Here is a 27,016-nt window from a genome sequence, read left to right as displayed (position 1 = left end):
GCATCATTGCCATGAGGTAATAGTGTGGCTCCTCCAGGTTGGTGGTCTGAGACACCAGCAAATGGGGCAGGAGATTTGGAATTAGCTGCGTTGCAGTGGGAAAGCTAGATTAGGACCCTAAGTTGGGGGCAGCATGAGGCCACTGGGTACCTAAATGGGTCTGCTGCCAAAGAGGCTCATTTCTTTCTCACCCCATCCAGAGTACTGCATCATGAGCTACATGACTTGAGGGTGGGAAGAGGCAGGGAGAGTGGCAGGTGGAACTCAAGCAGGGCATTAAAGGGTTTTGGATCCTGCTTAACTTTCTTGTGGACTCCACTGAAAGCCCACCCATGAGCCACTGGGAGAGTCTCACCCACCGATGCCCCAGCTGGCCCACAGGCACCTCTAAGCCTCAGTGCACATCACTCATACACTCTCCAACCCTGTGGCCAGCTCCCTGTATGTGCTCCTCAAGCCAGCAGTGAGAATGACCTTTGGTAGATGGCTAGTGAGCATACACAGAAATCCAGCTCAAATCTGTGGGCCAGAGAGAGACCACAAACTTGAGTTGCAGCACCACTTTGGGGAACGAAAAAGGGAGGCTGTCAGAACCTGGCCCGTTGCATTGCAGGATTGACAGAAGGCTTACAAGCTTAAGAATTCTGTTACAAGAAGAGCAAGAAGCATGGAGCAGATACATCATAGAAGGTCTAAAAAAGCCTCAGAATCATTAGCAGGGCTGATGGATGGTATTTGTCTCCCAAAGGCAGTTAATAAAGACTGTAGGAGGTGACTATTACTTCAAATGCAATGACAATAACATGAAACTTCAAAGAATATGAAAAATCAAGGAAACATTATACCACCAAGTTCACAATAATCTTCCAGTAACCAACCTCCAAAAGTAGAAGATCTATAACTTACCTGATAAAGAATTTAAAATAGCTATTTTAATGCATGCCCACTATCTTGAATTTTTAATTTCTTGCATGAAAATGAGCACAAATCGTAATTTATATTTATAAAATATTATAAGCTTATTTATCATTTATTGAATATTTACTATATGAAGCATAATCCTAGAAATGAAAGACACACTTTCTGCCCTTACTCACAGTTTGGTATGGCAGACATACAAGTAAACCAGTGCTTAAAATGTAGTAGGGTAAGGACTATGGAAGGGCCTGTAAAAACCACCATGGGGAATATGCAAGTACCCTCGCAGACAAGTGGGAATCTGTTGCATTGCATTTCAGTAAGAATATTAACCTGGGTGTGTGGGGTGCTTAATGCAGGTTATCTTTATATGTCGGTCATCCCTAGGGGTACGTTCAGAGACTTAGACTTAGAGAAATGCTAAGTTAAGAAGTTTATTGGGCTCTTCAATCCTTGGGGATTCATGGATGGGATTCAGTAGGATCATACACACTAGAAGATGTGAAAATTTTTGCATTTTTGTATATGTGAGTCTTCTGAAGGGAGAGCTTATAGCTTGATCATATTCTTAAAAGGGTTGTGATTTCCATAAGGATTAGAACCATTGCTCTAATGTGTAAGCTGATGGAGGAGGAAGATGAATTGATGAAGAGGTGATCTTGTGGTTAGAATTGCTATTGGGATTTCCCCATTAATTCAAAAATAATCTGTGGTAGGTGAAAGATTAAAAAGTATTTTAAAATTAAACCACACTTTGCATATACTAGAGTACCTCAGTAAAGAAACTTAGGTTGAATTATTTTATAAAGTAAAGAACGTAAGAAGAACATCTTTCTGTGTTCATATGTTCTGGGTGTTGTGTATAATCCTCCTATTGAGAAGCCATGGCCACCCTACTGCTGTCGCCATGACTACTGCTCCAATGAATTCTATTAGAAGTTATCATTGAGTTTGTGCTGACCATGTCCACAGGCTCTATGTATGTTTTTCTGATTTTCACAACAACTGTACATGGCAGTTATTGGAGATCAAGTCTCAGAGAGGTTAGGAAAGTGACTCTAGATAAGACAGGTAATACTCAGTGGGGCTAAGATTTGAATTCAACATTGACAGATTCAAAAGTCTTCTGAAAGCTTTTTTCATAGCATGATGATAATTTACTTGATGGTAATGTGGTTTAGTCAAGGTGTTTCTGATCTCAAATAACTGAAATAAATTTGAACTATATTTAACAAAAAAGGAAAGTTTACTATGAGGACAAGGAGTGTTTTAAGGACCTCAAAGAGAGGAATGCAGCTGGCTTCTGGAAGAAACTGGAACTGAGAGCTGGAAAATCATTTTCTTTCTCCGACTCTTTATCTTCCTTCCTCTCTTGCACATCTGCTTTATTGTTCTCGCTCTGGTTTTTTCTGCTGCTCATATAGATGATGGAATATGGTTACTGTACAGCTTCAGTCAAGCACAGAGATCATCTGTCCCTAAATCCAAATTCCAAATTCCTGGTAGAGGAAATCTGATTGGCTCTGCTTCAAACAGACATCCATTCTGGGTCCAATCAGCTCTAGCGAAGGAGGCAGAATTACATCAGCCAAACATGGCTGCTGTGGGATTTGGAGGCACCATCCTTTCCTGGTAGGAATGTCTGACTCTTGTCTTTTCTCTGTCATCTGGTTTGACTACAGCCGATTCTGGGTGCTCTAATTGTTACATGGAGAAGTCTAAGAGTTTCCCCTCCAGGTTTGACCTGTGATTATAGCTCTTTGAAGAGAAAAGAAGACTAGGATAGGCTTGGCCAATGTGTTGTCCTATCAGTGATCATCCCCATTTGAGGTACATTGTCATTGTCCCCTCAGTCTTACTCGCCATAGCTCAGTTCCCTTTACACAGACATACACACACTTACATAGGAGTATGGTTACAGTTTCTGCTCCAAAGAAACTTACCTTCTTGGAACTTAACTTTTGCCTTAAGCTGCAATGGCAGCAATTCCACTGACTGCCAATATAAAGGGAATAAAACCTTCCTCCAACCTTCTGTCTTTGCTGTCCCTTTAGTGATCATGTTAAGAGTCCCTTCCCCAATAGTCACTACTTATCAAGAAGTGAGTCCACGTGCTCTCATTGGGCATAGTGAGAAGAATAAATCCACCTAGGGCTCTTAGGAACAGGTGGTGGTCACCAACTCCTTGCTCAGTTGAAACAGCTTCTCAGGAAGGAGGTCAGATCTCAGCATCCAGTTATACACATGTGTACTTTCTATACATTCTTCTGCAGCTGTAAAGAGAAACTCAAGGGGAAACGTTTATTGTTACATTTTTTTATAGATGACCCAAACTTGTGAATATTAAGTGTTCCAAAAGTTTGTTTGCAGGTCAGTGGTTTAGAACTTGGAACTCATTTTACTATGGAAACAATATGGTACTTGCTAGTTTAGGTTTCTAGCCAAACTATAAATGATCCTTTGGTCTACAGCAGAGCTGAAATGGTCTCCTTGCCCTAAAAATTAGAGTCTGGACTATTCTATGTCTAAAGCCCTGAATTCACTAGCTTCCTAAATACTAACTCTCCTACATTTCTCTTAAGTTTGATGCTATCTGGACTTTCCATTTTTTTCTCACTCTAAAGAAAGCAGAGAGAAACCATGGAAGTGTGCGGGTGGTTGATAGTTGTGGGTGCCAGGTATTGAAAGATGCAGTCGGACTAGATGGCAGAAAAGGGAGGGTAGGGTGGAGAGCAGTGACTTTGACATCCTTAGTGACTCCCGTAGGAAAAACAGGGAAGTCTGGGGAGGAGGAACAGAGAGGGAAGAATCACGGGTTGCAACATTTGATAAACAGGAGTTGTCATTCGTTAGTCAATGCCTGTGTGTAAAATATTTATGAACTATTTTTTCTTATATGCAGTTGAGTTGTTCTTTCCCTTCGAGTAGCCCGTAGTAAAATTAATAATGAATTTTACAGTATCCCCATTTGTTTAGCGGATTCCTGAGCTCACCTCCCTGGGGTGAGGCAGGATGTCTGCATAGAAGTCCAGCCAGACAATGGGAAGATGTGCATGGCCGTGCTATGTAATCACTGTGTGCCTTCGTGGGGCTCTTGCATTCATGGCTTTAGCAAATGGTTTCAGCCCCTTTTTTGACTTGGACCCAGACAACTTCACATTCTCAGCGAAACAGATGAACAACAAGGCTGAAACAGGATCTCGTACTAAAATAGTCTTTGAGTCATACTCTTTGACCACTCACACTTCCAGGAAACTTGCCCTTTCCTTCTTGCAGAAGGTGATGCTGAGAAGTAACCTACTCAGAGTTGCTGAATTCTCTTCTCAATGTATGCTTTTTTGTTCTCGGTCGAGATTAGGGTTTTGCTAAGATTAGGAGTACTGCTGTCTAATTTGTTTTGGCACGACACCTGACTTTTTGCCTAAAGTAGGTGTTTAAAAAAAATAGAATGAAAAGTTTTACATCAACCTTCTGTTTCTGTCCCCCTTCCAGAAAAGATCCTGATGGGAGAACAAGGGGAGCTTGATTCCACCTATAAGTTGATTTTGGGGAAGCAAGAGTGTTGGAACAGGAAATCACTTGACTTGGTTCTTCGTTCTAGTTCAAGTTATGCCAATAACTGCTTGTTTGACCCAAGGAAAGTCAGTTCATTTTTCAGTGCTCAGTTTTCTCATCTGTAATTGTACAACTTCAGCTGAATGGTGGTTGTGTGTATTCAATGAGAGGATGTTTGTGAAGGCACTAAGTTGATGTCACATTGCTATAGCAACCTAGGTTTTGATTAGTTTTTAGAGATTAGAACTATCCTTACTCTATAACAAAACAGTTTGTATTATAATATATTGTAGCAAGGATTAATTCACTTAAAGATTTATTTATAAACCTAGGGTATTGTGCTCAATGCCTTTTACTCAGTCCTTCTAGGAAAGGGGTGATAATGTTCACTCCTTTGTCATTTCATCCTCCATTTGAGTTTCTTGAATGCAGTTTAAAATAAAGCATAGCATAGTTCAGGGCATGGTGTGGATCTCAGTGCCTCGGCTTACGTAGGGGCATTTATTGTTACCATGTTTTCTGATAAGTGGCATAAGCTGTTGTGATATCAACATCTGGAGCAACTGGAACTGTTAAACTGAAACAATCAGCATGAACTGGGCAGGTGGCCACCCACGTTTACCGCATTCTTTTGAGGATGATGGTGTCTGATTTCTGCTCCCTCATTTCCAATTTCAGTAGCTGTAGGCACGTACTGCAACATCTATGTTGTCCAAGGTCCTCTAGGAACCTGTGGAAAAATTGCAGATTAAAAAAGATTGGAATATGAAAACGAATATATGTATGTATATGCATGACTGGGACACTGCTGTATACGAGAAATGGACACGTTGTAACTGACGGTACTTCAATTAAAAAGAAGACTTGAATTTTTTCTCAGGATTTTAGTAACAATATGTAATAATACTGGTCAGTCTGAAAACTTTCGTCTCTGTTGGACAAAGAGGATATAATTTTGGATTGGTGGTTTTCCGCATAACCACTGAAGAGAGTTTCAGCCTGTCTGTCTGTGTTAGTCATAGGAAAGGAAGACAGAGTCTTGCCAAGGGCCCCCTATTCCCTGCTCACCTCATTTCTGTTTGGTATGTTACCGTCTTACATGACTGAACAATTTATCTTTATTCACTAATGCCTGTCAGAGCAGTCATAAAATACCCTTTTGGTCTTTACATAAAATTTGAAAGTTTTAACATGTCACTAATAAGCCTCTTTGGGTTTAAGAAAGCACTGGGCATTAACAACGATTAGGAATAAAGTTAGGATTGACTTTCTATGATTGTTGTTTGCTTCTATAGTAGCTTGAACAGGTTTAAAAATGAGTCATTTTAAAGTTTTTTTTTTTAAATCAAATGCCTTGGCTGGAGCAATTTTTTCTGCCATCAACACAGCTTATCTGTTGTCCATCTGTCTACCTGTGCCCATGCAATAGCTTTTTCCCAGCCTCCTCCCTGTTGGCTTCTCACACTTCTACCCATTAAACTCTTCCTGTCCTTCAGGGCGGGGCTCCACAGCTGCCTTCCTGGATCCAGGTGGCACTGCTCTGACTGGTATATGTGACTCTCTTTTCCTATACCGCTTGAAGTCTTATATTTTATTTATATTTGTATTCCCAGCACCTAATAAAGAACCTGGTAGATAATAGGAGCTTAATAAATGTTTACTGAATGAAGGAATGGGTGCTCTAATAGGGTAAGAGCTCTGTACTAAGGAAGACCAGAGGATGCCCTCTAACCGGATGGGGGAGGAGGTAGGTGTCCCAGAAAAGATATATTTTGAGTGACATTTTGGGAGATGAAGAACTATTCATCAGGTGAAAAAGGTGGGGGAAGAATGACCTGGGCAAATAGAGAATCATTTGTGAAATGGAATTTGTGAATGAGATAAACAACAAGTTTCTACTGTATAGCACAGGGAACTATATTCAATATCTTGTAGTAACTTATGGTTAAAAAGAATTTGAAAATGAGTATATGTATGTTCCTATATGACTGAAGTATTGTGTGCACACCAGAAATTGACACATTGTAAACTGACTTTACTTCAATAAAAAAATACATATATATTAAAAAAAAAAAAGAAATTCGGAGTGCCTGAAAATAGCTTAGCATGGTGGAAGCTTAGATGTAAAGTGAAAAGGGCAGAAGGTGAGTCTAAAAAAGAAGGCGGGTTATATGTTACTTCGAATTTTGTGCCAATTAAATTATTTAGGTTATTAGTTAGAATTACCTTTGTGATGCACTGGTTGTATAATACCAAGTGGGATTAGATCTCATGAGGTCATTTGATTAATACTTAGGTAACAATTTAATTAATTCTTAGGTAACAATTATTTCAAAGTAAATGGATGGGTATATTGGCCCCTGTTTGAAACAAAAATTTGCTGAAATCACAGCCTGCAATCTTAGAAGTTTTTACGGATTCTTCCTAACTTAGAGGTCAAAATACTGGAGTCTTAATTTAACCCTCAGTGGATTATATCATGAGAGAACTCTGTAGCCAAACTTACGTTTTAGTGAGCCTTTTCTGTATATCAGTTACTAACCAATTTAATAATGCAAGTAGATAAACAAATTATTTTCTGTAATGATGACTTTTGTGAAGATTAAAAGAGATAATGTATGCAAAATGCTTAGTACTAAGGACCTTGCCTGGCACACAGTAGGTGCTCAAGAAGGTAATCTATTTCTTTCTCAAACTCACCAGGCCTGCGGAAGTTTCCACTTTACCTTTTTGAACTTTCAGGAGAAACTTTAAGAAAACAACACCCTGCTTCCAAGTGTATCTTTGCTGAAATAGCTGCTAATTCTTTTGTAAGACTTTGGAATTTCCTTGGTGATTTTAAACAAGATTTCCTCTCTTCAATGTGCTCATTGTCTGAGTCTTAGGTCACCAAGGCTGATCTGATTTGAGCACAGAATCTTCAAAGCTTTGGTGGGACTAAATATTTTAACAGTTACTTGCATTTAAAATATTTCTAGCCTCTTTCAACTCCTGATTTCAGTGAATCATGCTGAGGCACTCTTGATATGCAAGGTAAATGTGTTTCTCTTGGATTTGTAGATGGACAGCAGGTCTGCCTGATGCTTATGAGTGTCTATTGATAATGAGGAGGAATTGAGATGGCATGTTGAAAATGAATACTTAAGCGAGGTGCTTGCTGGGCACCATTCAGAAGTATTGCATGTCTTTGGTTTGTTTTGATTAAATTCCTAGGTGATACAATCATCTGGCTGTTAAAAATAATTAATTGCCTTGTTTTCTACCTCGAGCTGTGATGGTTCCAGATTTGCAAGTTAGAATTCTTTTGTAACATGAGCCATTGTTACTACTTGGGGTTAGCCTTCAGGTAAGCAGGGCAGGTTACCTGGTCACATCACCAAGTCACCTTTCAGGGAGCATTTCTTTGGAGATGTGCAACTTTCCAAACCCTAGTTACTAGAAATAGAATTAATAAGCTACTTTGGCCAAAAACAAGCAAAACTATAACAAATATAAAAAGTAGAGTTTTTTTAAGGTCACATTCCCTCATCATAACCCAATTAAATTAGAAATTAATAATAAAAATATGACCGCCCCCCAAACCTCTTGGAAACTAAGAAATGCTCTCCCAGATAAACTTTTGATAAAAGAATAAATCAAAGAGAAAGCAATAAAAAATTATACTTTATATCTAGATCTTTAGGGCATAACATATAACCAAAACTTTACTCAAAGGGAAACTTTTAACTATATATATATATAAATTATTCATTTATGTATTTTTAATTTTTTGGGGGGGAGGTAATAGGTTTTTATTTACTTATTTTTAATGGAGGTGCTGGGGATTGAACCCAGGACCTTGTGCATGCTAGGCACACACTCTACCAGAGCTATAACTGCACATACAACTCATTATTTCTTTCAAACAAACTGCAATAGAAATAGAAATAATTGCCAAATTTTACAAATATTTTTTCTACATTCACTAAATAGTTGAACCTACATCATTTTTGTGATGAAGCTGCTGTTGAATATAAAAAATCCTTCAGCATGCAGTATGAGTTTTCTCTTTTTGGAGTCCATTGTGAGTCAGATTTTAGAAATGTTTTGAATCTTTGAAGAACTGCTTTGTAAATCAATGCCCATGGATAGTATTGACTGTTTTTTGCAAAGAGTCTTCTAATTTTGGCTTGACTTTTGTTTGAAACCAGTTGGAAATTTTTAATCAAAGCTAACAGAGCAAGAAAAATATTCAGCTTTTGAAGCTGTACAAATTGCTGTTACGGAACACAAAGCTTGTAAATAGGAAGGCACTAGAATTTACCCTTAGAAATACAAGGTAGGAACTGAGCAAATTAAATAAGAACTCAAATGCGGTATACAGGATTTAATTTTGAAATTTTGTAGTTGCACGTGGAATATCTGGACTTGTGGGAAGAATCTTTTCGTAGAAGTACTATTTCTGATAGGAAAAATTTGTTTTTTAATCAGAATTCAAAATAGATTGAAGACCTGTCATTTCAGGGTATCTAATTTTGGTGAAACTAAAAAGGATCATAAATAAATACAATTTAATTGATGTATTTGGTTTGTATCAATATTTCTCAAAGGTATTACATGCAAAAATGCAGTGTCTTTATAAATGCTTTTCATGAGAGAACTTAAAAAAATAATCCATTTAGTAGAATTCTCCTAATTAATTCATAAGAGAATTAAGAAAATACTCCATTTAGTAGAATTTTCTCTGAGCTTACTAGGTACTTGAGCACTCAGGAGAGTATCTTCTCAATTAAAAATATTAAGGTCTACAGAAAAGAGTAAATTGAAGGTGTCAATGATTTCATAGTTTTCAACTATGAAATGTGCCTTTGAAGGAATTTTTATTTAAAAAAAATCATATTGATAATATAACATCCTTCATAGAAAGAGCAATGACCCAGTATTAGTGACAAACTGATTAAAGTACTTGAATATCTGCCAAGAATAATTTTCCTTGTCATATTTTTAATATTAAGATAAATAACATACAGAAGTTTTTAAAAATTAATAAATACAAACTTTTTTTAAGTTTTATTTTTGAAAACAATTTTTGAATCGAACTATTTTCTCAGTCTACCAATATAATAAAACCAGTTATTTTGTCAATTAATGTATATTTTAAAAGTTATGCAGTTTTAATTGTTTATTAGCTGCTGCTTTTATTCTGAGTGTCCTGGTTTGAATAAAGAATTTTATGGTCATTCTGTCTTTAAAAGTCAGGTAATTGCAATGTTATTTAAACTTTTCCAGATCATAGAAAAAGACAAGGATCTCCCCAATTCACATTATAAAGCCAGTATACCTTTAATACCAGTATCAGACAATACAGTATGATCAAGAAGGTTTTATTCCAGGAATGTAAATTTGGTTCAGTATCAGAAAACCCAGCCACCCAATCCATTATATCAAAATTTAAAAAGATAACATGATCATATAATAATTGCTAAAAAGTCATTTGGTAAAGTTTAGTACTATTCCTAACTAATAAAGCTCTTAAATAGAAGGATACTTTTTAGACATAATAAAGACTATTTGTGAAAAACTAACAACAGATTTCATTATAGGTGGCAAAATACTAAAACCAATTAAATAAGGATCTCGATTAGAATGCCTATGAGCAGCATTTTTATTTATCATTATCTTTTATGTCCTAGAAAATGAAATGAGACAACAAATTATATTGCTGACATGTTTACTAGAAGAGAGAAAATCTTTTTCTCTTGCTGATACGGTATGACTGTACACAACCCCTCAAAAATGAGACTAAATTAAAAAAAAAACAGCCACTCTAGTAGAATTAATAAAATATTTGGGGAGATGGCAGGGATGCAAGATAAATGTATAAATTGAAAGCTTTTCCCTATTCTAGCAATGAGCACTAAGAAATGGGAGGAAATGCTTCCTTAAATAATATGATAAAACCATACAAGTGTATAATATGTACATTTCCAGTAATTCAAAAGCACACTGACAACCTGGGTTTTTAAAAATTGTGTATAACGATCATAAAGTTTTACGTTGATAAATGCCCCATTGTAACCCAGAAAAGTGTGAAAAACAAGAATGCTATAAAGTCACTATAATCAAATAGTATTGGCCTAGAAATCAACAGATTGACTATTGGCAGAGAATAGATTCAAAAATAGATAATTCAGAATAGATCATTCAAAATATAGAAAACTGAGTATTTGATACATTTTGCAGGGCAGTTCAGTGAGAAAATCCTGGATTACTTAATAAATTGTTCTGATGATAGGTAGTTCTCTTGATAAGCTGTAACAGGATTCATCATATACTATTTACAGATAATTCCTTGATGGATTAAAGACATTAAACTCAAAAATCTCACAAGAGAATCTAGAGAAGCCCACATTTACTGTCTGAAGCTTGGGAAACCTCTTTAATCAAGACTGGAACCCCCAGAAGCTATGTGAGAAAAGGCAGGCATATCAGAATATATACCATCAAAAACCATTTCATGGAAATAGTAACAAAATAAATCAATAGACATCAACTCTGTCTGGGAAAAGTCTTTGTAAAATATATTGCAGGCAAAATGTTAATGTCTATAATTTACAAAGAGCTCTTGTGAATAGACAGGGAAAGTATAAACTCTTCTAAAGCAAAATGGACAGAGAAAATGAATAGACAATTCCCAGAGCTAAGATAAGTGGCTTATGTGTCTGTGTGTATAGCATACGTCAGCGTGATGCAGTGAGCACAAAGAAAAATGTTTAGAAGACAACATAGGCTGTTAACGTTGATACATGGGTGACTAAGGGGCTGATGAGAGTAGAAAATGAGAAAAATATTATGACACCCTTCTCACAGACTACTGCCAGACATATAAATAATTAGAGTGCTCCGTAAATCCCATGGTCGAGGAATAAAGAGAGAGCTGAGTTGGAGGAGGGAAGAAAGAGAGCCTGTGTATCTGATTAGAGACACCCTGGGCAATAGATTATTACAGATTATTTTCTTCACTGCTGACCTCATGAGATCATTAATTGCCTACAGCTAGTGATGGTGACTTCTGTGAGATAGGTATAGTTATGCAGGTCAGGTGTAATGTGAGTTTAAAAATTATTGTGAGGCCTTTGGGAAAAGGCACATTGCAACAAAAGTAACATGACTTCAGTTATTGCTTATTTAAACTGATCTTCATATATTTAATCTGAATATGATTCCTTGCCAGAGGCCAAGGGGACTGAGAAAGATCCTCTTAGGGAACACTGATGTCTAAGAAGGACCTCTCTGAGATTTCTTTTGTTAGAAATGCAAGCATTGTGGTACAGAGGCTATGGGTTTTGCTACAATTGTTATTACCTAGAAAAGTCCCTAAGGGGTTCCTTGTGAGGACTGTGAACATGTCCTCTGGGGGGATGTATTGAAACAATAGCAAACCCTCTTATGAGCTTTTGATGAGGATCTAGAGGATTTCAGGTGGCACATGGTAGATGTGGGAGGCAAACAGACTTTCCGAGTGGAGGGGAGTTTTTTTCCCCCTCTTATAAAATGGTGTTGCATCCTTGCCTCTCAAGGTACCTGCACTGCTCCATCCAACATTCATGCAGCCCTGGCATCCATGTCCTTAACTTTGGTTTCTGTGATCTGTTGCAGATGATAGTATTTGTTAGTTTTGTCTGACTTCTGGTTTCCAGGGGACTTTATAATTCACTTTTTTTCTGGAAGAGGCGGGAGATGAAGGAGAGGGAGAAGGCAGAAAAGAAGGGACTCAGCCATCTATATTATAGAGAAAACCTAAGTTTTTAAGGTGTGTTTCAAAATAAAGTCCCACTCTGGAAAGTCAGCATTTATAATATTCCCACATATGGGTAATGTGGTCCTTGTAGATGGGACTCTTAATGCCAAGAATGAAATTCCTCATGATTTAAGCCAAGAAATAGTTTGACTTTTATTTCAGCTGAGTCCTTTTATCTATGTGGAATATATATGGGTGCACAGGACTGGGTCCTCATTTTCTATAAACCAGTTGGTACTTTGGCTGGGATGACAATTTATGGGAACATTGGGGGTTTTTTTTCATTGCTTGTCTGATATGCAAGAATTTGGAGGAGATAATATTAGTAGAAAGATTCATGCAAAGTTTGCAAGCATAAGGATTCTCAAGACTGTTTCATCTGACTCTCTGGTGGAGAATTCTAATTCAGGGCTAACGCAGTCATTTCTTCTAGTCAGGTGAATTTCTAGAGTGCTGAGTTCCATTTTCTCATCGATCCATAACCCTGGCTTGCTAGTGGAGTTATGTGTAGGATGTTAAGGGTTCAGCTCTCTGCCTCGAGTCATGATGGGCTCTTGTGTGGAACAGTGGTGATGGCAGTTTTTCTTACTGGGACCCAGCTGGTTTTGACTCACTCTGTGAGATGTTGAGATGCTCTTGCATGTATGAAATAGAACCAAAATGACACTCCTCCAGCTTTTTGAAAACTTTTGTTATCAAGTTGGATGTAGCTGGGTGACCATTTCTAGGTCATATTTTGACCTTCCGTGTGGTTTGACCACCATGCCACGTCGAAGGAATCTCTGGCATAGTTTCTATCGTAGTCTTTTGTCATGTTCTCAGTCTCATTTTGTATTGTGTGTTACTTTTAGGTCTATACTCAATACCCTCAATAAATGTTGAGTTTATGTATAAGATGAGCATTGTTAGATACAACAGAAGAATGTGAATGAAATAGTAGCTGTTTGGAAATGAGAAATGGCCAAATTGTCAGTGGCAGAACACCATGACCTTTGCCTTAAATCTTTTCCTGTGGAGAGAGAATTGCACCTGTTGGAGAAGGTGGTTTCCCAATACTTGTGTTCTTTCACTTGATTTCTTGAAACTAAACAAATCATTAGAAACATTTTTAAAAATGTCTTAGTGCAGGATATAATTAAGATGTCAAGTCTAAGGTATGTGTTACCAACTTACATACCAAGGTAGAAAAGAGTGATTTAAGTAGCATCAGAATGAATGTTGATTTTTCTTTATATTAATTATAATGATTTTTTAAAAAAGAAATTCCATTTGTTGATTTCCTGCTTGTGTAGGACTACAATGCATGTTATATATATGTGTGTGCATATATATATAATATATTTCATATTACATAATATGTATTACATAAGTATCTTATACATATCTAGTAATTAGGTTTCTATATTTATTTTTTGGCTTCATAAGTATGCTTTAGATTTATTTTGGTCTTGCTTTTATATGAGTTTAGGTATGTTACAAGTTAATACAATTCCTATGGTTTGGATTACTTAACCATTAATGTCAAGATTTTGTTTTCCTTTTCTTTAGGATAGTCTGTAGTTGCAATTAGGAAATTCTGTATTGTGATGAAGGTCAACATGACTGCAATCTCTGGTGAACAATTTGTAATAGCAAGACTATCATTGCTCAGAAAGATGAAAAATATTTTTGTAGACTGTAGTGACTGGATTTTACTTCTCAGTCTGTGATATTAAATGTTACATTGACTTTTCTAGTCTAAAAGAAGCAGTTCCTTCTTAGGCTTATATGAGGTATCCTCTTTTACCTACCTTTAAAAAAACAAAACAAAACCCAAACTGGTGTTCCTTTGAATTCTCTTTTCTGATCATCTTCTCTTTTTTCTCTCCTTTTCCCTTCCTTCTAAGATGAATGACATTGACTGTATCGGGCCAGGTTGAACCTGTCCAGCTGAACAGGTTGTGTACTGCACAATTTCAGGAGGTGCCATTCATTGCCCACCTTCAAGACTGGTATAGTGCCACCAGACACAGACTAGCTACTTTACAAACCTCTCACTGAGCCTCACAACTACCTATGAGATGAATATCATCATGCCTATTTTATGCATGAGTTTGGGTATGTTAAATAACTTGTTTAAGGTTACATAAAAATGAGTGGGTGATAAGAGTGTGTATTAGGTGGAAAGCCGCTTCTTCCCTCTTTGTATTCTCATCCACAGACACCACCTAAATGATGGCAATTCCTAAAAGACCCTCTACTCCAGATCTCTCTGGACAAGTCTTCTATGTGTCACAGAGACACTTAGGATCCTGCAGGATTTAAATTGAATCATCATTTTCCTGATGGCTACTTCTCCTTTATTCTCATTCTGAGTTAGTGGTGCCAGCAGCTTGAACAGTTCTCTCTCCTTCATCCTCTACATCCAATCAGATATCAGGTCCCATCAGTTCTGTTTCTGAAATCTCTCTCCATTTGTTCATTTCCTTTCCATGCCCGTTGCCTCTAAATTAGTCCAGGCCCTCATTCTTTTATTGCTCTGTCTGAACGTGAAAAGTGTCACCTAAAATCTGACATCTCTAGGCATTTGCTCTGGCTGTTGCCTTTGACTGGTTCACCTTTCTCCACCTTCCCCACTTGGCTACTTGAAACCTCAGCTTAAAGTTACTTTCTCAGGGAAGCCTCCCATGGTTCTTTTCACCAACCCCCTTCATTTAATTAATTTTTTCTCTGTGGTCCTGTGTTTGTCTCTTGTATCACATATGTACACATTATAGTACCCTGATAATTTACTTGCTTGTCTGACTCCTTCCCTGGACTGAGAGCTCTTTGAGGACAGGGGCCGTGTCTAACTTATGTCTGTCTTCTCAGCATCTAGACACTTGTCTGGAGGAGATCAATACATGCTTGTGAAAATGAATGCTCACTGTGAATTCATCAGGCAGATCTGAAAGAGTATTTTTTAAAATATGCAACTTACATGTTTTATTTTATTATTATTTAAAAAAAATTGAAGTATAGTCAGATTCAATGTGTTCATTTTTGATTAAGACAGCTTTGTAATACAGTTTGAAATCAGGAAGTGTGATTCCTCCAGCTTTGTTCTTTCTCAAGAGTGCTTTGTCCATCTGGGGTCTTTTGTGGTTCCGTAAAAATTTTAGGATCGTTCTATTTCTGTGAAAAATACCATTGAAATTTTGATAGAATTGCATCGAATCTGTAGATTGCTTTGGGTAGCATGGACATTCTAAGAATATTAATTCTTCTAACCCATGAGCATGGAATGTTTTTCCATTTATTTGTGTCTTCTTCAGTTTCTTTCATCAGTGTCTTATGGTTTCAGTGTACAGTCTTTAACCTCCTTGGTTAAATTTTATTTTTATCACAGATCTGAAAGAGTTGTTCACATAATACTACCGCGTTCTACATGTTTATTTAGTCTTATTAAAATTTGCAGTTTTTATAAACTTGCATGGTTGAAAATAATTAATGCCAATATTATTTAATTATACAATATAATTTTTCTTCCCATTTGCTATTTGCAGCAGCATGATTATTGCTTAACCCACGTTTTCATTCATATTAGTTTCTTCCCTTATCCTGTTGACAAGAGATTATAAGAGATTATAATTTAATTGCATGGTAATTTAAAAAGTAGACTCTGTGTTGAACTTTGGTTTAAGGCACCAAGGTTTTATATTGACACTAATGAAAAAATTAACCTCTTAGAAGGTGCTTTCTTTATCTTTCCTGATTCCTGTCCATCAACAATAGTCACTACACTGAGAAAATACCTTGAGATTGATTATCCCAGAACCTAAGCTTCTGCTAAATTTGAAGTTAGGCATCCATGGGATGGTTTTCATTAACATAAACCTTTTTCATCTAACACAGATTTAGGTCTGGTTCCAGCTTTGCCCCTAGCTGGTTCAAGCAAGCCACTTAAATCTCCCTGGACAGTTGTTTCTTCATTTCTGAAATTAGGTGTTTGGACTAAACTAGCTAGAAGGACTTTTCAAGCTCAAAGAGCCTTCAGTTCTATTATTTGGGGTCCCCACTGTGTGTTCTCTTACCATCTTATCTCCCTTTCCTTCCCTTTCTCTCCCACTCGTGGAATGGTCTTCCTGCCTGTCCTATGATCGTCCATAGAGATGCACTGTGTTCTTCAGCACTTGGCTTTGACCTTGAGGTTTTTTCAACATGGCGAGCTGAGAAGCCGTTTGCTTGTGTCCTTTGGAACGGTGCCTACTGCTGATACTTCACTGGCATGCTCAGATCCCTTCCACAAAGGCCTGTGAGTCCCTTCATTTCAGGAAGCACATTCTTGACCGTGGTTGCAAAAGCAGAGTGAAGTGGCGGAGTGAGCACAGAAAATTCCCCGGTCAGAGCAACAGCCACGTGTCTAAATTGCAGCTTTGAACAGATTTGGGATTGTGACTGTGACCCATGGGGGGAGGGGGTGGGTGTGAGGAGTGAGTAGGTATGTAATGTGTTGTAAACATCACACAGACACTAAGTGTCCAGGTTTTGGAGTGAGGAAGGCACATGGTGGTACCCCACAGCTTCTGGATGATTACTTTGTTACATTTTCTTTAACTGGACTACAACCTGTTAGGTTTCTAAGCAGTTCCCCGCATAACTTGTTGACAAAGCACTTCAAGCAAAATCATTGTTTCATAAAGGTGTGAAGTAAGCTAAGCCAGTCCTGATTTGATTCGCCTGCGTTCTAATTTTATCATTAGACGCAAAAGGACAAATCCGGTACAAGGTGTTCTGGATGAGGTGTGCATGGGAAGTGTTTTTACAAGAACAGTTTCCTAGCAAGGTGGGAAGGCAGGTCTGGATTGTTAGAAGTAGAAGCAAGAGGTTTAAAGAGCTGTGAAGGAGGGAGCCAGGTGTCCTAGGAGGACACGCGCAGAGAAGCAGCAAGCTCTGAAGGCCGGTAGGTGAAGTGTCCCGGGCTAGGCAGGATGAAGGACACTAGGGGCTGCTGCTGGCCACCCCGCTCCGGATTTCTGCGGCAGCCGTCCCAGAAGGACAAGAGAGAGGTCCTGAGACGTGGAGCGAGTGCAGGAGGGCTGGACTGCGCTGGCAGCCGGGCTCAGACAGGGTTAAGACCATCACCTGCAGCTGAAGTGCGACCCAGATGGGAAGTAGGAAGTGCCGCGCCTGAGCTTCCTGTATAAATAAACGAGCGGCTGCTGGCGTGCGGCGCCCCACGCTCTGCAAGGTTCCCGGGCATCGCAGCTGCGTCCCAAGGCAGGAGGCGATTATAGGTACTCCTCCTCCTCCTCCGGCCCCATAGGTCTGGGAGCCCGAACCCTGTTGCTGTCCTGCAGAGTGCAAAGCTGTCAGCCGCAGAGCACGGAGGAAGGGGGAGAGAATGGAACAGCTCCTCCTCCCGGGGGTGCGAGCAGCCCTGGCGGACGGTGCGCGCGAGGCAGGCTGCTGAGAAGCCCGGCGGCCGGGTGGAACGTAGCTCTCCTGCCAGGTAGGTTTAGCAAGCTTTTTAAACGCTGCAGGCATTGCGAGACAGCAGTGGTGTGGGGCTAAGAAAAGAAAAAAAGGGACGGGAGACTCACTCTGATACCGTGGTTTTTAGCTTTATTTTCTACCTCCAGTGCTTAATCCATATGGAACTGAATTCATTCTGAATGCCTAAAACACCTGTTAACTTTTAAAAATAGATGTCTTTGTAAAGGTAAAAAGAAACTAGCTTAATTTCTAGCAAAACGGTGTATATTGTAAATTTCAGGATTAGGACAAACCTCCCAATGTCTTCAGCGGAGACCAGAGTTGGCATAATCTCAGCTGTTTACCTTCTGTTATTTGGAGCAATAGCGACATATAGAGATATGGATAAGATGTTATATTATCCGTGAGATCTTGGCCATGTATTACGCTGATTATTTTGTTGTGTAATTGCTGATGAAACTGTGAAACTTTGATCCTATACTGCTATTCTCTAGTTTAAGTTAAAATGAAACTGATTTCTGTATCAGCAGAGAAGAGGTATCTTTAGCTTACTCCTTCCAGGGTATCTTTTGTTTTTCTTATTAGTTTCAGGGATTCTGCTGTAAATCTATTCCTGATGCATATACTTCTCATGTTTGGATTTCTCAGAAATTAATTCCCCTTTCTGGGAAAATGTTTTCTGCCTTCATGCTTGCACTATAGTCTTACTTTCTTATTTCTTTCTGCTGCAAGTATCTTATATTATTAGCTGGGATTTCAGTAGGACTAGCAGTGTTCTTCTAATTTGGTATTTCTGGATGTTTATTTGAACATTGCCAGGTATGAATGAAAGAACAATGTATCTAACATATCTGAAGCAGCCAGTTGGGGGTGTCTAGGGCCCAGAAGCAAAAGAAATGAACTTTGAGATGACTCAGTTTTTAGGGTGTGGGTAAGAGGCAGAAGGAATCCAGCCAGTCTTCATTGAGTTGCTGGCTAATTAAAGTATCTGGCTGCTGCAGCTTTCACTAAGGTGAGTCTTTTAGTCTCCAGTCCCTTTCACATCTTATTCCTCTTTTGATCCCTTGTCTCCTTACTCTGTCCAGCCTTCTCAACCGAAGTCCTTTCCATGGATAGCAGTCCCTTAAGTCTGTCTGTCAGTCTTTCTTTCTTCCCTTTTTTTTTAACCAAGGTTTCATTCTTCTTCTTTTTTTTTTAGTTGATGTATGGTCAGTTATAATATGTCAATTTCTGGTGTACAGCATAATGTCCCAGTCATGCATATATATACATATATTTGTTTTCATATTCCCTTAAGTATTTCTGAAGCTACCTAGTGGACGAGAGAGGGAGAGAAAAAGAAAGATATCTATAGTAGAGCCACAAGGCCACGTGGAGATAACTGTATTAGGAAATCCACGCCCACATTTTCAGAAACTCCTGCCTTTTGCACACCTGTGACTGGGATTTTATTCTTTGTGGTGGGCATGAAGTTAATAAAGTGGGAAAGAAAAAACAAATGATTTCAAAAGTAGCCTCTGACTACTTGGAACTGTCTTGAATAAAGAAATTCATGGTAGAGGAAATGTTAAGAAGATGTCGAACAGCAGAATCATATTGCTTGGCTTTTTATTTAAAACAAAAAGAAAAAAAACTCACCTCCCCCCCCCCAAAAAAAAACCAATCACCCTAGATAACTTGCTTCTGCAGTACTGTGCTGGAAGTGAGGTTTGAGTGTGGTCAAACACTGTCCATTTACTCAGAGTTTTACAAATATTTACAGTCATCTATGCCAAATATCTTTGTGCCGAGCCCCGAAGAACATTCTCAGCATTCAAAAGGCCCATTCTCATGAATGGTTTCCGTTCATTGGCAATTTAAAGGCATCCAGGCTTCCAAACTAGGTCAGTTTAAGACATGTCTTTTTTTAAACATAATAATTAGTTTTTGGATCTCCCAGGTTATGAGCCAGGTTTTCAGAGCCAAATCCTACAACAGAGAGAAAAGTATGCTCTATCAGAAAGAAAAAAGCTCATTTTAACTAGATAGTAAGGCCATTTAGCTTTCTGGAAACCATCTTTTGCTTCAATAATACGAACACTTTTAATCTGAGAAAGTTTATTTAAATTTTCCTTTAAAAAAAGTTGTTTTAGTATTTTAGATGTTTAGGAACATTTTTAAGGGCATCAGAATCATTTCTCTGTACTGTTTCTGCTAGCCCTAGCTTCTCAGTTTCCCCTGGCTTTGACTTATGACATTACTTTCTTGTTAAGTGAGGTTCTTAGTGTTTGAAATCTCTGGTTTGAGGTAGAGGTCAGGAATCATGCTGAACCCAGGTGCTGGTGGAGGAACAAAGTCCACACAGTTTTGGAACTAAACCTACTTTGTGCAACTGATTATTTTGGAGATGGGAATTGGGCCAATTGGAGCTTTGGGGAGTAGATATCTGTAGCCTGAGTACTGAGACTTTTTTCCGGGGATGTCTGCCTTAATTTATTGAAGTGCCTTAGCAACAGCAAATTATCAATATTTTCAGCTTTTGAATTGCTGGAAGTGAATATGGATGAGAATCAGGCCCTGAATGTTTTTTCTCCTCCATGTACATTAGAGAAGTTATCCACTGTGGTATCTAGTGACTAGGTCCTGAGGATATACAGATGAATAAGATGTGGCTTCTGTCCTGAAGGAATTCGAGTAAGCTTAGAAGTGATTTTAGACTAGAATGGTAACTTTTAATTCATGTTGTTTGACCTGATAATGAAAAATACTTTGATGTTTGTCACCTCAATTATGTTTTTGTTTTTTTGGTAATGTTCCACTGATGTCACCTGGGCGTTAAATGATTTGAAGAGGCGTAAGAGCACCTAAGTTAATTTATTTAATTATTTTAATTTAAAAATTTTTTTCACCTTTAGGCATATGTGAGAGGTCTTGTACTAAGGTTTTATTTTTATTAACATTTGCTATTTACTTGATAATGAGTACTTCTAAACTCAGTATGTCGTACTGTAGTAGTTATTTAAAAATGGAAAATCATACATTAAAAAGAGTAAAAGTGATCAGTGCTTTTGCAACATGGCACAAGAGACTTCTCAACTGTGATTGGATCCCTTCCTTGAATTGAAAACACAACAATCTAAGTGAAATACACTTATTCATACCTGGAGATACTTCTGATCATATGGCTTGTGGTACCTGTTAAAGACCATGCTTTGAAAGCTGTGTCTCATCGGTTTCTAGTCCCTCTGCAGTCATGAATTTGAGTCTCGGACTTTAAGTCAACTGGTTTTTGTCTTTCTTGGGAAGGTAGAACAAGACTATCTCATTTGTCTCTTTGCTGGACTTGTGGCTGAAGCTATAAACTCAAAGTTGTCCTGTGTAAGATTAAAACTGTCCGTTGACAACCTCCTCAACTAGTTTACTCTTTGTTGAGTGAGGACTATGTTTAATTGCCTTTTGCATCCACAGCACCTAACACATGTGGCATTCAGTGCTCTGTGGGTTGACCTTATTTCCTGCATTTTGCATTTTCCTGCATTTCCTTCCTTAAGAAACTGATTTGGCAGAGATGTACAAAAATACACACCCTGTACCTTGCTTAGTGTGGGATGGAGGAATTCTTTCCCCAAAGTGGTTTTAAATTTGTTTCTAACTAAAATGTCTATGTAAAACTTTTAACTTTCACAGGAAAGGGTGATATTTATACATGATTTTATTCATTTGGAGAAGACATTTTGATTTAGATATTCATGCCCTAGTGATTGTCGTTTCAGGGTAATGTCATGACCCAGGAAATCGGCCCATCTCTTGCTCTGTGGGTCTTTCTGAAAGAACACTTCTCCTTGATCTGCTAATGACATCATTGTCTGACCTGCCTTCAAGTGGCATTCCTTCCTGCTATTGAGCTTTGTTGTTATGCCAGGTAGGCTGAAGAAAATTACTCAGCAGGGCTGTAAGAATAATTGTGGGAGGCAAGGGAACCACTGATTTAAAAAGAGGTGGGCAGGGCACAGTGGTGGTGTTGAAGGGGGACCGATGATGATGAAGGTAAAATTACAATGCCAGAAATATCATTGAGCTGTTCTTCTCAGATTCACTCCTACCTTCTTTGATAAATTTTTATTGTTAGAAAAGCTGGGGATGGATTTCTTCCTCTTGGGCCTTACCTTGTAGTGGCAATGAGAACATGAAAAGAAAACAAGAAATAAGAAATGTGCTTTTTAGAAAAAGCATAGGCATTTTGTGAATGTTAAAACTTCGCTTCCCAGATGCCCTGTATTCTGTAGGGTTTCGGGTTAGCTTATCACAATGTCATGTACTTTGTCGGTCATAGTCTCATATCTCTCTCCATCTATTTCTCCTAAATATTTTGTAGGAAAAAATATAAAAATTAGATTTGATTATTCTCACCTTAAAAAATGGTAATTGTATGAGATGATGGCGGTGTTAACTAGCCTTATTACTGTAATCATTTCACAAAATAGATTAAATCATTACGTTGTATACTTTAGACTTACACAGTGTTATGCATCAATTATATCTGAATAAAGCTAGAAAAAATTAGATCTTATTAAAATAATGGACTTTATTCATTACGTAATTTCAAACAGCAAAGAGACTGCCTAGAAAACAGTTCTTACTAGTATTTAAGATTCCGCTCCTAAGGGAGTGTCTGTCCTTGTCACCCACACAAAAAAAAAAAAAATGAATAGGGATATATTTGCATATCAGTTCCATTTTTAGAAGAAACCAAGTCTCCAAGATACAAAGTTATGATCTTATCGCCATCCTGGAACCTGTTGAGATGAAGCTGTTAAAACTAAAGAATTAGAGGCTGAAGTATTTTTTCAATTCTTGATTTCCTCTGAAGCGGTGAAGTGGTGGGGGCAAAGCGCAGAAGTTCCCTTTCCTGTCCTGTGAGGCACAGTATAAACAATGTTTTGCAACAATGCTACCACTTCACAAAGCCCGAGTAGATGAATATTTACTTCCGTCACCTCTAAGAATTAAGTACTCCTTGGGTTTGTTTATGCGGCGCATCCTTTGTACCCGTGGGTCCTGCGTTGCCGTTGGTTGAGTCTGTGGATGCGGAATCCGTGGATACAGAGGGCCGACTGTACCAGGCCATTTTATATAAGGGATTTAAGGACTTTGGTATCTGCCAAAATTTGGTCTGCCAGGGGGTTCCTGGAATCAATTCCCCTCGGATACCTAGGGACGACCATACTGCAGAATATTTTCTAATCTATTTTATTGTCTCCAAATAATGATGACGTATTCATGTGTAATGCCATGTATGTACTCGTTGGCCTTGAGCATTATTCCTTTTAAAAACAATTAAATGGGATATAAACTATACTTGAGTAATTGCATTTCTGTGATTACTAGTCAGGTTGCCTGTGTTCCCATTTGTTCATGCTCTCTCAAGGCACATATTAGAACTGTTTTTGTGATATTACTAGATGTGCACTGGTTCATTTGGTCTCTGAATGGCCAGAGAGTGGGTCAGAGATGTAAGAAGAGATTATGACCACAACACTGGCCGGTGTGGAGGTCAACCCTACATCCCTGCCTCACTGACCACTGATCACCATTGCCCTTGCTACTCTACCAGCCAACTGGTCTACCTTCCATTCCAGAAAGTATTTAGGGTAGGACTTCAGCAAATGGCTAATGGCTGAGGATGGTCAGCACTTTATTAGATTCAGTCAGTACCATTTGAGTCACTAATGGCTTTTGTGTTAAGACCGTGAACCAGCAGTGAAACAAATCATTGTATTGAGTGGAAATGCCAAGGTCAACACAATGCTAATTTTCAGATTGTGTTGAGCTGGTTGCCTGACATGTCATTCTTAGTTGATACTGAGAGGGCCTTCCTAACAAGGCAGAGATGGGACCTTTGGATTCCTGTTTCTCTCTGCTCTGCTGAAGAACTGGCTTCCTGAGACTCTCTCTTTATTATACAAGGCAGCACTTGAGCCCTGTCTACTCCCACACCCCCACCTACCTTCCCTTTGTTGGCTCCCTCTCACAGTCCGGTGCTCAGGTATCTTTTCGTATCTTTTATTCCAGCTACTTCACAGGGATGACTCAGTGTCTTGGATGGGCATGTACGCACTTTGAGAATCTTCATGTGTCTCCTCTTCTGTTTGGTCCTTTGTTCTTGGGTAATTCTTAGACTTTTCATAGCACGAGCTGGGCGTAAGACCCCTCAGCACAGATCAACTGGATTTTTACATACATTAATGTCCTGTTATGTCAGTAACATCAGCTGCCTCACTTTGTTAGCTTTCTATTTCTCTTAGTCTCTTTAATCATGCTTTACCAATTTAGCTCAGTTTTAAAGTTTTGGCAGATGGTGTAAAAGTCCCTAAATAACTAGGTAAGTATCCTCGTAAGACATTATCCTCCCCAGTCACGTTACCTCTTTGTGCGGTGGAATAACAGCTATGATTTTGGTTCGTGATGTGGACATGAACTGCATTAGTTAGCAATACTTTGAACGTTGGCTCTCTCACCCACGGCATTTTTGGAGAGGATTGCTTTTTCAGGCCGCCAGGAGAATATGAAAATTCCTTATACATCCTGAGCTTCCTGCACAGCGTCTGAAGTATTCCTTTCTTTGGCAGTTCTAGTGGAAACATGTGAGGGAAAAAGTGACTTTCCCGTTCTTCCCTATCAGAAGGTCATTGCTTCTCATATAATGAACACTTTGTAGGGCAAGAGACACTCAGAGAGTAGGCAGAACTCCTGATTCCCTTTTCCTGGTAACTTAGGGCAAAATCAGATGTTTTATTAGAGAGGTTTCCTTCCCTGCATGCCCCAGTCAATCTGTCCTGCTCTGTGGTTCCCTACAGTTAAGCAAGTAGTCTCACCACTCCACCCTCCACCCTGCCATCAACTTTAGAACATTCATCCCTGAAGTCAGCTTGCCAGGTTTTTCTTCTTTCCAACAAGACTCTTACATTCTCCACCAAAATCCTTTTCTCTGTGGGTTCTGGACACCTAATAAGAGGCGCAGTCACATTTGTAATGACTGTAAAAGTGATTATAATTGTCCCTGTTTTAACCAGGAGGGTGGTGGAACATTCTAGTCACTTTCTTATTTTAGGTAAAATGTGAAGTATGAGGCAAAACAAGTTGAGCCAGCTGGTAAGAATGAATTACCGGCTTTCTGGAAGGAGACTCTTCTCGAAACCTGGAGGGGAGTGTGTGTATGTCTTGTTAGTGTACCTCTGAAGATGTGGTCCCAGGAAAGTCAGGAGGAGCTGCGAGCGTGTGGTCCACATCCCTCTGGCCATCCCCCTCTGTGTTTCATGCCGTTTAGTAGTTTGGGTGTGGGGGTGAGTTCTACTATTGGGTTTCATGTTGTGGAGACCAGTGAATCTTAATGAGACATAAATGAAGAAGCACTAGGACACCTTGGAGCCGTTCACAGATATCTCAAGTGTGGGGAAAATTCATGTAGAGGACTTCAGGGTTCTCCTAATTATTGGTTGAAGAGCTCAATTTCTATTGAATCAATGGTGAAAAGGTTTCTTGTTTGATATTCTTTTCGCTGAAGTGCTTGTTATGGGTCATTCATTTTGAAAACATTCATTATTGATTTTGCCTGGCTGGTTTTCAAACCATGTGTGGTGAAGCCGTCAGCTTCTGTGATGGTGCCTGGGAGGTGCTGAGGGAAAGGTCAAGGGGACCCAGTCTGGGTCTCTCAGTATTGCTGCCACCAGCACTAGTCTACCTGCTCTCTTTCGTCCAGTGGTGGTATACTTACGATTTTGTTTTTATAAAATTCCATTGCCTTAAAAGCATTTGAAAGCCGTCACATTGGGGAGCTAATGTTATTCTATACAGGAAAATAAATCACTTCTTTGTGAAGAATTACTTTGGATTGTTCACATCTCAAAGAGATGAAATATGTTAACTTCTTTCCTCCGTCTTAGTTGCAAGTACTGCCTTGATTGGAATGCTTGGAATTTTTTTTTTTTTAAAGAAAACAGAACTCTGCTCTGTAAAAAAGTTTTTATGTTGTAACAATATTTATATGTAATGTATATTTTAAATTCATATATATATATATAAATTTTAAGCCACATTATTGAGGTATGATTGACAGACAAAAACTGTATATATTTCATGTATATAACTTGATTGGTTGGGATATAAGTAAACATCTATGGAAATATATAATGCCTGTAGCTAAAAGTACTGTATCACGTACTTAAAAATTTGCCAGGGGTAGATCTTATGTTAAGTGCTCTTAACACACATACACACAGATATGCACACAAAATAATGATAAATAAAGGAGACAGGAGGAAACTTTTGGAGGTGACGGATATTTTCATGTTTTTACAACTTTGATTTCATAGCCAAAGTCACGTAACTCACAAACTAAGGAGTAAAAACTTATGTATATGGCACAAGACAAGATTATGTTTCAGACGGCCTTGATTCACACGACTTCTAGTCCTGCCTTCAAAAGAAGACTATTTCGAAGAGATAACCTTCTAAGAGATATCCAATTATGTCTTCATTTTTCGAGTTCATTGGCCCATTAAATGCCTTCTTCTATAAATGACTTTCTTGAAGGACACCTAGCTCTCTTTCTGGGTTGGAACAGCAGGATTTATCTGTTCTCAGCAGCTTCCTCTGAATGGGCTGTTGGTGTAATTGACATTTGTGCTGTGGGATGTTTCTGGCCTGTGTCATTTCCCATCTTCGCTACTCAGGAAGCACTTACTGGCGACATTTCTTCTTGTTGTTTAACTTGGAATTTCTCTTTTTGAGGGGGAAAGTAGTTCAGAATATGATATATGAGCAATATTTGGAAAATGGAGGTGAGAAGAAGATGAAAAGACATCATTGATAAGATGATGTGTGTTTTGAACAGGAGAGTCTTGGAGAAGAAAACAGGTGACAGTTGTGTGAGCATAAACTAGGAACAAGGAAGCAGTAAAATCATTCACTTTTACCCCTAATTGATCCCAAAGAGAGATTTTTTTTTAACTTCAAAATCCTGAATTTGATGTGCAGGTTGATTTGATTTTAATTTGCTTTCTGGGTGACAGATCATGAATAGTTAATCAAATAAAAACACTGTGTCTTTAACCCTATTGGATCTTTCCCGAGAAATATCTGTCATATTGGAAGCCAATCATTGGTTAACTTCCTATTTAAATCATTTTTAATGAAGTCTTGTACTACTACTAAAGGAGTAGGCCATAAACCTTAAATACTTCAGGTTACTAGAGTTAGTAACTGTTGACTCTGATACGACAGTAAGAAAGTTTGTGCAGTTAGTTTTTCATAGTTTTTTTGTTTCTATCT

General features: G+C 38.4%; 1 protein-coding gene across 6 annotated transcripts in view; it reads left to right on the top strand.

Annotated features, from left to right (window-relative positions):
- Positions 1-27,016, top strand: part of RNF144B (ring finger protein 144B) — a 130,453-nt gene that overhangs the window by 50,006 nt on the left and 53,431 nt on the right. The window contains exons 1-2 of one of the 6 annotated variants that reach the window (XM_072945604.1): positions 17,099-17,723; positions 21,460-21,608. The exons of 2 other annotated variants lie outside the window; for them this stretch is intronic. The gene's annotated coding sequence lies outside the window, so the exon portion shown is untranslated. Of the gene's footprint in view, positions 1-2,488; positions 2,551-17,098; positions 17,724-18,632; positions 18,720-21,459; positions 21,609-27,016 lie in introns of those variants that run through there. 3 more of the 6 variants (XM_072945605.1, XM_006198611.4, XM_031688137.2) reach the window with 3 other exon arrangements.

Source organism: Vicugna pacos, chromosome 20, assembly GCF_048564905.1.
Source record: "Vicugna pacos chromosome 20, VicPac4, whole genome shotgun sequence".
NCBI lineage: Eukaryota > Metazoa > Chordata > Mammalia > Artiodactyla > Camelidae > Vicugna > Vicugna pacos.
Note: the sequence above shows the minus strand (reverse complement) of the source record. Positions and strands in the feature narration are given on the sequence as shown.